A 14883-nucleotide genomic window follows, 5' to 3' on the forward strand; every position below is an offset into this window, starting at 1 on the left:
ATTCATTGATATTATTATACGATTGAGGAAATATACTACTCGTATTATTGTTATAAATATTATAGAATTTATTAAAAATTAATTTTAACTTATTAATTTATTTTAATTTATTGATTTATTAATTATAGTAATTAAAATATTTTTTATTATTATTTTCTTGATTTCTAGATTTTTTTTTAAAACCGACCACATGTGGTCGGTTTTCAATAAAATATCCAGAAAACCGACCACTTTCAAGAAAAAAAAATATTTCAAAAATAACTCCTACCCGACCCCACCCCCACATGATGCAACCCGACCTACACATACAAAAATTGACCTAAACACACAAAAACTCCTAATTGAAACACATACACAAATCGACCAACACACATAAAAATCGACCTAAACACACCCAAAATACTTTTCCAAATCCTTTTCCACCGACTGACACCACCGTCACCGACTGCCATCGCCGCTATCCAGGTACCAACACCCAAATCCTTTTCCATTATTCTTGCTTTTTCCACTCATATGTTTAACATTGATTTATTTGCCATTGTTGATCATATTAGTTGCCACTGATTTCTTTGCTATTGTTGTTCAAATTAGTTGCCATTTTGATTTTTCTGACGACCCATGCTAGGTTTCTTTGTTATTGTTGATCAAATTAGCTGTATGAAAAAAAAAATAAGAGATGTAATATTTTCTTGTGATTTTGAGTTGACATTGAGAGTGAAAACTATGCTACACTCTCAGGTAATTGATCTTATTATTTCTATATAATGTGTTGATTTGGAGGTTAGAAAATCTTATTCCATCCCTCATGAACTTTATAATAAGGGAAAAGGGTCAAAAATACCCCTCCACTTTAAAAAATTGATTAATTTTACCCTTCGTTATACTATGAGGCTAATTATACCCCTGCTATTATACTATGGGGCTAAATATACCCCCACTGTTAACAAACTTTTCATATATACCCCTCAATTTAATGGATTCTCTCAAATAAATAAAAATCATCTAATTTTAATTGAAATTACAATTCTTATTTAACCCGAATTTGACCCGCTAAATTAAATAAATTCATATCATCTCCTTCCTCCATTAAAAGACCATGGAGTTTGGATTATGTGAAAACTTCAGAAGTCCAACATTGCGCCACTTTTCTTTGTTCTTCGAAGAGTTTGGGGGTATATTACCCCTCAAACTAGTAGCATGCTTTGGAATGGAATAAGATGTTTGTTGAGTTTTCTTTTCACTCCATTGAAACACCATAATTTTTATAATAGTTCATATGAAAGCTCATGAAATTCTCAGTTATTAGAAGCTTGTTGATGACTAATATATATTATAAAAATAAATTAGTTTAGATCTATCATATATTAGCAAAAGTTCAAGAAGCACAATTGCATTTTTTCAGCAAATTATCAGTGACCATTAGTTTAGTTTAACATTATCGAATAATCTCAAGACATGTTCTAAGCAAGCATACCCACAAAGACAAATACGTTTAAATGAAAGATCATTATAACTCATAGTATTCTTGTTTATACGGGGACAGATCGAAGAAGACCAAAATAACTTTCTTTCCTTAAAAAAAGAAAACTTCTCAATCTTAAGACAAAAAGAGGATCCATTTCTAGTGTTTAACGATATTTTAAAAAATAAATCATCCAAGAGTGTGGCAATATAGATAAGATCTCTCTTTTGAATTAATTTAATATGAATTTATTTAATTTAGTGGGTCGGATTCGGGTTAAACAAGAAAATTGAGCAATTTCAATTGAAATTAGGTAATTTTTATTTATTTGGGAAAGTCCGTTAAATTGAGGGATATATATGTCAAGTTTGTTAGCGGCAGGGGTATAATTAGCCTCATAGTATGACAGAGGGTAAAATTAACCAATTTTTGAAAGTAGAGAGGTATTTTTGATCCTTTTCCCTTATAATAAAGCTCCAACAATTAGCTTAATGTTCCCAAAAAGAACAACCTAAGATACAACAATCTCTAATTTAGAATTTTGAATTAAGAAAAGAGGAGACGATGATAATGTATAAACTTTAGCTAAGCCTTAACATATGTAATTTTGACCATTGACAAATTTTTTATTGTGTTTTGGTTAAAATTATATTTGTTGCCTCATGGTGTAGAAAAATTAAAATTCTTGCAAAGTTTTCATGAAGCTAAAATATTCAAACATATTTATCCCATTTTTGTAATTTGTTATTTTACCTAATGGTCAAGATTTTTTTCTTCTAGTTGCCTAATGGGTTGCTTGGAATTTGATGTTACTATTTGACAGAATTCGAATTCGGGAAAAGGATTGTTTTGCTATTTTTTTGGTGACCGCTTATCTCTTTCTCTTTAATTTAGGCCATGCAAAGGTAAGTTGATTTCTCTCTATTTTCTTATAATGAAGTCTTTAAATGTAGTTTAGTTTGGGATTGTTCGCTGTAGTTGGCTTTGAAAGCCATAGGAATTTTGTGATGATTATATGGTGTGAGAGGGACATGCGACACCTCTACTTATTTGTTTTATTACACTTGTTCAATTGTTTGACTTATTATACTATAAATGGACATGTTACTTGAAAGTGAATAAGTGTAGTTACTTAGCTTGAAGGTGTACTTTTATTTTGAATTTTGTTGAAACATAGGTACTTGAAATGTGAATTTTGCTATGCTTGTTAATTTTAAATGTGGTTTAGTTTGGTGACTTGGGTGGTGACTTAGTCACTTGAAATCAATTATGTGTAGGTACTTGAAATGTAAATGTATCATTTTGAAGGTAGTTTAGTTTGTTGTTTTAGGAGGTGACTTAGTGAGTTGAAAATGTTGAAGTTTAGGTACTTTGGCGGTGAATTTTTATTTTGAATCTTCTTTAAGTTTGGTGACTTGGTAGGTGACTTAGTCACTTGAAATTGATTAAGTGTAGGTACTTTAATGGTGAATTTTGCTTTGAATCTTCTTTAAGTTTGGTGACTTGGGTGGTGACTTAGTGAGTTAAAATTTACTAAGTGTAGGTACTTTAAAGGTGAATTTTTTATTTTGAATATGGTTTAGTTTAGTGACTTGGGTGATGACTTAGTGAATTGAAAATGTTGAAGTTTAGGTACTTAAAATGTAATTTTTTATTTTAAATGTGGTTTATTTTGGTGACTTAGTCACTTGAAATCGATTATGTGTAGATACTTGAAATGTGAATGTATCATTTTGAAGGTAGTTTAGTTTGTTGTTTTAGGAGATGACTTAGTGACTTGAAAATATTGAAGTTTAGGTACTTTGGCGGTGAATTTTTGTTTTGAATCTTCTTTAAGTCTGGTAACTTAGTAGGTGACTTAGTAACTTAAAATTTACTAAGTGTAGGTACTTTGGCGGTGAATTTTTGTTTTAAAACTTCTTTAAGTTTGGTGACTTGGTGGGTGACTTAGTCACTTGAAATTGATTAAGTGTGGGTACTTTAATGGTGAATTTTTGTTTTGAATCTTCTTTAAGTTTGGTGACTTAGTGAGTTGAAATTTACTAAGTGTAGGTACTTTAAAGGTGAATTTTTTGTTTTGAATGTGGTTTAGTTTGGTGACTTAGGTGATGACTTAGTGAGTTGAAAATGTTGAAGATTAGGTACTTGAAATGTGAATTTTTGTTTTGAATGTGGTTTACTTTGGTAACTTGGGTGGTGATTGAGACACTTGAAATCGATTATGTGTAGGTACTTGAAATGTGAATGTATCATTTTGAAGGTAGTTTAGTTTGTTGTTTTAGGAGGTGACTTAGTGAGTTGAAAATGTTTAAGTTTAGGTACTTTGACGGTGAATTTTTGTTTTGAATCTTCTCTAAGTTTGGTGACTTTGTAGATGACTTAGTCTCTTGAAATTTACTAGGTACTTTGAAGGTGAATTTTTGTTTTGAATCTTCTTTAAGTTTGGTGACTTGGTAGGTGACTTAGTCATTTGAAATTGATTAAGTATAGGTACTTTAAAAGTGAATTTTTGTTTTGAATGTGGTTTAGTTTGGTGACTTGGGTGATGACTTAGTGACTTGAAATTTACTAAGTATAGGTACTTGAAAGGTAATTCTTTTGTTTTGAATGTAGTTAAGTTTGGTGACTTGGTAGGTGACTTAGTCACTTGAAATTGATAAAGTGTAGGTACTTTAAAAATGAATTTTTGTTTTGAATGTAGTTTAGTTTGGTGACTTGAGTGATGACTTAGCGACTTGAAATTTACTAAGTGTAGGTACTTGAAAAGTGATTTTTTTGTTTTCAATGTAGTTAAGTTTGGTGACTTGGTAGGTGACTTAGTCACTTGAAATTGATAAACTTCCGAAGAGGGTGAATGGTTTAGTGGAGAGTCTTCAGACGAGGGAGATTAGTTTGTGTAGTTTGAATTTATTATGTATTGATGTCTTTATGATTTGTACTATATATTTATCTTTATATTTCTTGTTTAAGATTGATATGTAATATACTGTTTAAGATTGTTGTTTTCACTTTTCCATAATTTATATAGTAATAAAAATATTCTTGTCTATCTCATGTTGTTAGAGCAATTTGAAATGTGAATTGGTAACTTGAAATTAGTTCCTTGGAATGTTTTCTTATATATTCATTTTGTAGGAACTAACTACTTGTTAACTTTACATAATTTAGATGTCAGGTAGAGGTGAAAAAGGTAAGGGAAAAGTTGATCCTACGAAAATAAAAAAGAAAAAAACTTTCGCCTTATAGACGACCGACAGGTATTCATATATCTGAGGGTCGGTTTGCTAACGCGCCAGCACGACCCTCATATTCTAGGTCGTCTCAGCATTCGGTTCCTGCTCCTACGCATGTGGGGCTATGTAACGACCTAAAAATTTAATGAAATATGTGAAGTTTGTGATTTTATGTGATTTGACTGTTTTACCCCTCCCCGTAGTTGCATTATGATATTTCTGGGGTTTGGGAGTGATTGGCATGATTTTTGATGCATTTTGATATCATTTATGCAATATTGTGATTCTTAATGGCTTCGAGAGCCTTATTTTGGACTTATGTGGATATGTTTTGATCTGTGCGATGGATGGTTGAACGGACTGCGCCAGTAGCTTCGAAATATTAATTTTAGGCTAGATAGACCATTGGTTCGGGACCCGATGCACCCGAGCTCATTTTGACCTATTGGTTGGAAATTTGGAAAACTAGAAATATGGGTGTGGGACCCACATTTAATCGAAACGATCTCGGATGGAAAATCCGACTTCGCCAGCAAATCCAGAATATCGATTTTAGGGTGTTAGCATATTTGGTATGATTTTACGGCTTTTAAATCTCATTTCGACCCTCGATTTGGAAAATTGTAATTTCGAGTTTTAGGGGTCAACTTTGTGAAAACGATATTTTTTTGAAAATCTGATATCTCCATCGCGTCCAAAACATCGAATTTAGTGTAGTTGCATAGTTTGTTTGCATAAATCGAACTCCAAACGAATCCCGGGCACCCCGTCGTAGTCCGGAGTGGACTTTAAAACAAAAAAACTGCAACTTTTTTTTATCCTTTTAGTGCAGATTTTCTGCACTATATAAATAGTTTTTTGGTCCATTTTGCTAATTTTTCGTCTTACCTCTTGAGAGTTAAACCCCAAATAGTTTTGGAGCTTAAAAGTAAAGTTTGTGTGAGCTTGAGAAACTATATTAACACCCATTTCTTGGTTTTATTACGGATTTAAGGTAAAAATTCATCCATTTTTTTAGTAATTTCTTGATAAATTCCTCAAAACCCCAAAAATCTTAGGGCATGATTTTAAACTCAAATTTCACCCCTTTCACTTGAATAATATTTTTATCTTATAATTACTAGTTTTTTTTTATCAATTTAACTTTCAAAACAACTCCGATTCTTGATTTTAACCCGAATTTCAAAGATTTTACCCGGTAAAACTCAAAAATAATTTTTCTTTTATTTGAACCCCGTTTTTTACTCGATTTAACTTGAATTTTCAGCTATAGGTTCCTAAAAATATGGGGAACATATTTTTAAAGTAAAGTTTTGATTTTGTCCTTCTTTTTCCTGAAACTCTATTTTGGGGGTCCGTTTTGACCTTGAACCAAAAGTAGTCAATATAGGTATCGGTGGTTTTGTTTTGATGCGTAGATTTTATATTTGATGTTCTTAGTAGAGTTTGGGATTGTTCATGAATAGTAAGGTCGCTGGTTCAAGTGTAACGGAGCGGTTCCGACTTTCGAGGTAGGTTATGACTTAACTCTTTCAGACTGGGCTGGGTAGTAAATGATGATACAAAACGCACGTTAAGGATGGGAACTAATTATGAAAAATGGCTATCTATGTGTTGTACCCATGTGGGGGCGTATATGTGATGTAATTATCAAAATTGAGATATTATGTGATATGTTTGACTGTGTGGGGTCCTATGTGACATTGACATCCTTGAATACATGTGAATAATTGAATTGTGTTGTTTAATATGATACCATTGGTGTATTGTGATTATATTCAGACTTTATTGGTATATGAAACATGTGAAAATTCATGGATGAAACAAGAATAATAAGTGATATTGGCTCATGTGGTTTTGGGAATGTATCATTGTGGTTGGTTGTAGAAATATATCATGTGATTGGTTGTGGAAATAGTCATTGTGATTGGTTTTGAGCATTACATCTTCATATCATACTCATTCATGAAATATTGATACCACTGTGACAACATCTGAGAAACACTGGCAACACCTTTTTAAATAAATATTGTAACACCTTATAAAACTCTTTTCGATAGATATGCCGGAAAGGAGATATGAGATATGTGGATTGTATACGGGTTAATGAACCTCTCATGGGTCTTGTGTTGGGTGTCTTAGCTCCGTTAGGTGTATGCCGGGATTGTGTGATGATCCTGAAGGCTGTGCAATGACCTCGTGCATCATCATCATCATCATATACATTGCACTTACTTTATTATGTTTATGTTGTGTTATATTGTCTTATTGACTTGTCATTTATGTATTTGTCTTATCTTCTTTTAATTGTATTTGATAATCTTGTTCTCTATTGTTCTATTTATATGTGACATAATGTATACTTGTGATCTATATCTTGGTATATCGTTGTAATATATGTGATATGTCTTAGAACTGTTAGTGCAAGCGGTGTGGGCTACCATTGTGGGACATTTTCTGATTACATGTGACGTGCCGTTAGTGTATATTTGTATGCTTTATTTACTACTTTGCTTGGTCGGCCTATGATACCTACTGAGTACAGTGGACCGTACTCATGCATACTGCACCCTTTCGGTGCAGGTCCTATCTCGAGTGCGCCTCAAATTTCTTGACTCGGGCGATTATTGGAGCTTCCAAGATAGCGGTGGGATATTCATGCGTCCGAAGTTCACCTCTATCTTTCTAAAGTAGTTATGTATTTATTAGTGGAGACAAATATTATTCCGTTTATGGTTATTTTTCTGATGTATTTGACTCTTGGATTGTATTAGTAGTTCTTACACTATTAACACCTGGTTTTGGGCTTGATTGGTAGATTGGATAAGTTCTCTCTGCATTGTTATGTTATTTATATAGTTCATCTTCGTTCTAGAAGCCTTACCTTGGGATATTTCTATTTTTTTCTCATTTTGTATCAGTTTGGGTGATAGGCTTGGTTGTCAAGGTACGCTGCGATAAGTGCCATCATGACCCTAGTTTTTGGGTCATGACAAATTGGTATCAGAGCTAGGTTTCATTGGTCTTAACGGTGTAAGAACGGGATGTCTTATAGAGTCTCGCAGATCGATACGTAGACGTTCGTATCTATCTTCGAGAGGCTATAGGATGTCTTTAGGAAACGTTTCTTATTTTATTCTTTATCATGCAAAGTTTTTTCATACCTTGTGTTCTAAGTTGTGTTTCACTCTTTCTGCATCAATGGTGTGGCTTATACTAGTATCAGTTGAGAGATGCTGTGAGAAATTAGTGGATGTCATTTGTCGGTTGTAGGCTTGTTGATTTTCCTGAGTTGTCATGGATCAGTTTGTTGATGCCTTTCTGGGATATTTGTGCCTTTCAGTTTGAGAGATCGTATGCGGGACTAGTTTGATCATTTGGAGCAAGGCTCCATGACAGATACTGAGTATGAGACACACTTCCATGCCCTATCCAGATATTCCTATGATAGCATTTCTACCGAGTTTGAAAAAATTCAAAAGTTTATGAAGGGTTTGGTTGTCTCTCTTCAGTTGGCTACGTCTCAGATGTTGTGCTTGGAGGTAATCTTTAGAATATTGTGAATCATGTTAAGATGACAGAGGGTATTATTAGTGTATCTCAGGGAGGCGCTAAAAGGGTGAGTTATTTTGGTGAGTTCAAGAATCTAACCTATCGAGGTAGAGATTTTATAGGTTCTCGTAGATATCATGGTAGGCCAGTGCAGGTGACTTTATAGAGTTCAGTTGGTGGATCTTCTAGTTCAGCAGTTCAGGGTGGCCGTTCGGGCTCAGTTGTACTTTCTCTTATCAAGACTGGTCGTAGAGGTTGCTATGTGTGTGATGAGATTGGCCATGTGGCCAAGGACTGTTCTTGCCGTGTATTTAGAGATACTCTTATTTCAGCTGTGAGAGGTAGGGGTTCCACCAAATGTGCAATAGGTAGAGATGGTAGAGCCCGTGTTGGTGGTCGTAGAGCTACTCAGCCAGTTGGTAGTCGTGGATAGTGTTATGTTATACCAGCCAGAACTGAGGCAGAGGCTTCTAATATTTTGATTACAGGTATCGTCCCCGTTTGTTTCAGACCTGCATCTGTATTATTTGATCCCGGGTCGACTTTTTCCTATGTGTTCATATATTTTGCTTCGGGTTTTGATTCTGTTAGTGAGACTCTTGCCATGCCTATTCGTGTATCCACCCCGGTAGGTGATTCGTTAGTGGTGGATCAGGCACATCGATCTTGTGTTGTGATTTTTGACAGGCGTGAGACTTTGATAGACTTGCTTGTGTTAGATATGATCAATTTTGATGTTATTTTAGGTATGGATTGATTGTCCCCTTATCATGCTGTCTTAGATTGTTTTTCCAAGACTGTGACTTTAACTTTGCCAGATGTGCCAAGGATAGCTTGGAAGGGTGTACTTCATTCGTGTCCTAAGAGGATTATATCTTATGTTCAGGCTCGTAAATTGGTTGAGAGGGGATGTTTATCTTACTTGGCCCATATTCGTGACACCAGTGTTGTTTCGCCTTCTTCTTTAGATTCCGTCCGTATTGTCCGTGATTTTATGGACGTGTTCCCTACGGACTTGCCTGGTATGCCTCTAGATCGAGATATTAATTTCACTATTGATGTTGAGCCGAGCACCAAGCCCATTTCTATCCCTCCTTACAGGATGGCCCCAACAGAGTTGAAAGAACTGAAGGATCAGTTGCAGGAGTTGTTAGATAAGGGATTTATCCGACCTATTGTTTCACCTTAGGGTGCACCTGCCTTGTTTGTGAAGAAAAATGATGGGTCTATGCGGATGTGGATTGATTATCGGCAGTTGAATAAGGTGACGATTAAGAATAAGTATCCTCTTCCCCGCATTGATGATTTATTTGATCATCTCCAGGGTGCTGTGGTGTTTTCTAAGATTGATTTGAGGTCTGGTTACACTTTTGTTATCGAAGATTATTATCTGCAGTTGTAGTTTTTACACTTTTGTATGTTTTGTTGTAGTTTTTACACTTTTACACTTTTGTTGGATATTTTGTATGTGTTGTACTGGAATTTTGTATGTTGTGTGGGATACACTTGGTTTTTTGTTGTTGTTGTTGTTGTTGTTGTTGTATTGTATGTTGTTTCATTTGTTTCTTTTTATTTAAAAAAAAAATCCAGAAAATCCGACCACATGTGGTCGGTTTTAATAAAATTAATTAATTAATTTTTTAAAAAGCGACTACTAGTGGTTGGTTTTAATAAAATTAATTAATTAATTTTAAAATAAAATGGACCACTTGTGGTCAGTTTATTTTGAATTTTTTAATTTTTAAAATCATTTTTTCTATTTTAATAAAATAATAATAAATTTTAAAAATATATATATATTTTAAAAAAGCTACCACACTTTTACCGATCACACATTTTAGTCGATTTTGTGGTCAGAAATCGAGAAAAACCGACCACATGTGGTCGGTTTTTGTGATCGATTTTGTATTTTTTTAGTAGTGTTATAAGTCATTTACGTATTAGAAAATTAATAATATTTAATCAAAAAAGGTACAATAGACATTTATGACATGCTTGTTTTAGCTAGTTCAACCGTGATTTTATTATATCATCCCTAATTAATTATTATAAGTCATTTACGTATTAGAAAATTAATAATATTTAATTAAAAAAAGTACAATAGATATTTATGACATGCTTGTTATAGCTGCTTCAATCGTGATTTTATTATATCATCCCTAATTAATTATTATAAGTCATTTAAGTATTAAAAAATTAATAATATTTAATTAAAAAGGGTACAATAGATATTTATGACATGTCTGCTTCAACTGTTTTAATCGTGATTTTATTATATTACCGCTAATTAATTATTATTGATCATCTAAGCATTAGAAAATTGAAAATATTTTATAAAAAAGGAAAAATAGACACAAAATTATAAGTTAACTCTTGATATTTTAAATTAACTTGACGACTTATATGGATCCCACATAAATTTTTTTCACAAGTGTTTTTTATAGTAGTTTTACTATATCGCTTCTAATTAGTTAATCATTGATGTTTTAAATTAACTTGATGACTTATATGGGGTTCACTTAAATTTTTTCACAAGTAGTAATTTTATTATATCACTTTTAAATAGTTATTATAGGTCATTTAAGTATTTGATTATAAATAATATTTAATAACAGAGATAAAATAAATAAAAATTATATATTAAAAATAATTAAATGAAGCACTTTACAATAATAATATATGTGTCAAAAAAAAAGTAGGGAAGCAGTACACCTACTGAGATCTAAATGATTAGATTCAAACAAAAAAATAAATATATAGTTACGAGCTAAGATCTAAATGAAACATAAAATATGTAAACAAGAAAATTAGATTTTTATTTTTTTAACTATTTTTTTTGTTTCTGTGGTCGAGAGGCTTATCGATCACTGCTTACTCTGTGAATTTACTATATCACCCCTAATTAATTATTATATGTTATATACGTATTAAACAATTAATAATATTTAATTAAAAAATTTTAATAGACATTTATGACATGTTTTCTTCAGCTACTTCAACTATAATTTTACTATATCACCTCTAATTAATTATTCTAAACCATCTAAGTATTAAAAAAATATATATTTAATAAAGAAGGCAAAATATAAATAAAATGATAAATCAACTTTTAATGTTTTAAATTAACTTAACATCTTATATGAAACCACTTAAAGTATTTTCACAAGTATTTTTCATAGCAATTTTGCTAAATCACTTCTAATTAGTTATTATGAGTCATTTAAGACATGTCTGCTTCGCTACTTCAATCGTGATATTTGCTTGACTCTCGAAATTATATCAGCGTCACTTAAATTGCAATTGAAGAAAAAGTATTATAAATTAGAATAATTAAAAACTTAAATTATTTAAAACTATTTAATTTTTTACGCCCCTTCATGCATAAATATGTTTCCGTAACACTTAATGAAAGATCTAAATTTAGATAGTAAAATTACCGAGAAAATATAAAGTGCTAATACACTCATATTATATATAAATATATCAATAGTTAATTATGATGATTTATTTCACTATTTTCATAATATTTTTAAAAATTTAATCTTAACATGTGAGCACGGACCTATCACTACTAGTTAACTTTAGAGGCACTCAAGAGGTTGAGGGATATAATTGGAATAATTTAGTTTATGTATGAGCAGCTATCCATTGAGAATATTCGCAAGAGAGGGGAGTAGTCTTCTCTTCTTAAATGCCTAGCCTAGCATGCTATCCAACATTATATTCCTCATCTAAAATAGGCATAAGAATATTATTCGGAAAAGGGTACATATTTGTCCTTTAACTTTCACGAATAAGTTAGTCTGAACTCTCTGTTACGTTGCTTCATTATAATTGCATTCTGCTATTACTATCTAATTTTCTCCAAAATTATTTTTCATCTTATATTTTACTTCTCTAAAATAGTATTCTTACATATAACTGTTAGAAATATATTTTCATTATAGTGAATATCTATCAAGATCTACTTTGATATATATAGGATTTGAAGCATCTATCTTTTACTCAGACTAGGAATAAATTTTTCCTATAAATAGAGAGGTTTTGTTCATTGTATTTACAATCTTATGATCTCTCATCTCTCAAGAAAAGAAATAATAATTACTCTCTTTATTCTCTCTACTCTTCTTCTTGTTCTTTCTTGTTTTATAACACGCTATCAGCACGAGACTCTGTCAAACAAGGTGAGATTATAAATCTGAAGAATTTCAAGATTAGTAATTCTTTATGTTATCTTTCTTTTGCTACTACTAATATAATTATTATTGGATTTGAGAAAAAATAATTGGTTTGGAACCATTTATATTTTAAATTTATTCCTCAAGAACAATATTATCAAAAAGGATGTAATATGTTGGGTTCAAGTCTCATCGATTCATGCCTAAGACGCTTTTATATGGATCAAATATTGAGTTTGAATCTCAATACACCATATTGATGATATTGTGATGGCTAGAGGCAAAATAATGGGTGTTTGATGAAAAGTCATGAAATTCAACCCATTGAATATGCTCCATTCCATGAAGCGAATGTGGTAACAATATAAGATATGTCTGAAATATGACAACTTACTTCATTCTTGAGGTGTATGTGGTAGCAGTGCATAATATGTCTGAAAGAAGACAAGTGATTGAATGCACGAATATATGCGTGGAGAGACAATATGATAATGATCATCAAAAGTGATGATATTTTCACACACTTATATGATTATAAAATATGCTAGAGAAAAAAAATTCTCTACATCATATGTATGCCTCGATTTGCTTTTGAAGTAGCAAAATCTTGAAAGAGGTTATAAGCTATCATAATTTGAAAGGCTTAAGGCACGATTATATTCCATTTCTAGAGAATGAGAAACTTATTAATGCAAACGTGCACTTGATTATGATTGTATCACAACTCACCTATGAAAGAGGTTGAATAATTTTGAAATCTACTTCTGAAGTCGTAAATCTAAAATTTATTCATGTAATAGTAAATTTGAAATTTACTAAAGAAAAAGTATATGTCATGGTAAACTTGGAGTTTATTAGAATAAAAGTTCGTAAATTGATATGAACGATTGTGACATCTCGAAGATGCGCATGTATTGAAGAACTAGAAGATTCTTCAAGAATTATTTATGTCATTTGTTCTCATGATAAGTTGGTTGGACCAACTAATATTGGGATTGGATCCCTTCAAATATGAAAATTATAAAAGGTGAATAAGGGCCCGTTCATCTGTCATGTGATATGTTAAAATGATGCATCAATAGGATGATCACATGTACATTTATTGTCAACCTTCAGTTTGACATTCATAAAGTTTCTTGCTCAATAAAATTGAGTTAAGCATGACTTTCAGATTGTATAATCAAGATAATTCATCTTGATGATGATGGTTTAGCATTGAATGCCTTCGATATATATCTAAATCATTGTTAATGAGAACAAAACTTCATGTATTGGTCTGAAATATGATATATTGCAATAGCACTTACATGCATTAGATCAATAAATTATGATTATTTCTTCCCTCTTAATTGGTTCAAGGTCGGGAACCAATTATTCTATCTAATAATTTTGATGTGCGGTATACGATTAATGAATATATCATAATGCCCAAAGATGGATTCCTCAAAGAAGTAGAGGATGTATGTTAGTTTTCCTAACAGAAGGGGGATATTATAAGCGCTATGAAATATATTGGGAATTATCACCATATCCTCATCCAAAAGATAATTCAAGTCAAATGCTGAAAACATCTCATATTAAGCGCAAGTGCTCTTATTTTGTGTTCCTAAAGGACAAAATCTATGCATGCGTGAAGTGTGGTAGACTGATCGGTTCCAAATGAAATAGTCCTTGAAAAATAAGGAGCAAATAATCATAATAAGGAGGCAATGGGCTCTTGAAGAGCCTACGCCATACCACTTCATGAAACCTTATGAGAGGTTCATGTACCTGAAAATAATGAAGTGATGAGATCTCAAAATGTTATGTCGCATTGTGAACCGATACTAAATGATATGTCATCAATATCTTTGGCACAATATTGGTGCAATATTGTGAAAGATTACAAGGACCTTAATTCTACGTTAATTTAAGCATGCTGATGTGGAAACATTTATCAAGTGACATGAAAGGATGTATCTTGGTAAGTATTAAACTAATTTGATTTGCAGTACAGATATTTGAAGATGTCACTCATGAAATGTTGAATATTGTCACTTGACAAAACTTATGTGAAAAACTTTTAAGGATTCAAAATGCTTGAAGCATATAAAAGTTTCTGGAAAACTTATTTATAATCCTTATATTGTATAAGCTTATTGCTTGAACATCATTGGAACTCTTGGAGAGTTTTCAAAGAAATAGATTATTTGCTGAAATTTAAAATATATCGAATTGGATTGGTTATGAAGTACCATATCTTAGTGTAATTGATGCACTCATGTACTTTGCAAATACTACAAGGCCTATAACTTTTTCAGTTAATTTGTTAGCAAGGTATATTTCCGCTCCTACTATGAGACATCAAAATGGGACAAAACACATGAGCTTGTTTTATTCTAAATATTGCAGTCCCGATCTTATTGGTCATACTGATGTTGGGTACTTATCTGACCCGCATAAAGCTCGGTCTCAAATA

Source organism: Capsicum annuum, chromosome 1 (assembly GCF_002878395.1).
Source record: "Capsicum annuum cultivar UCD-10X-F1 chromosome 1, UCD10Xv1.1, whole genome shotgun sequence".
In the NCBI taxonomy this organism is placed as follows: Eukaryota; Viridiplantae; Streptophyta; class Magnoliopsida; order Solanales; family Solanaceae; genus Capsicum; species Capsicum annuum.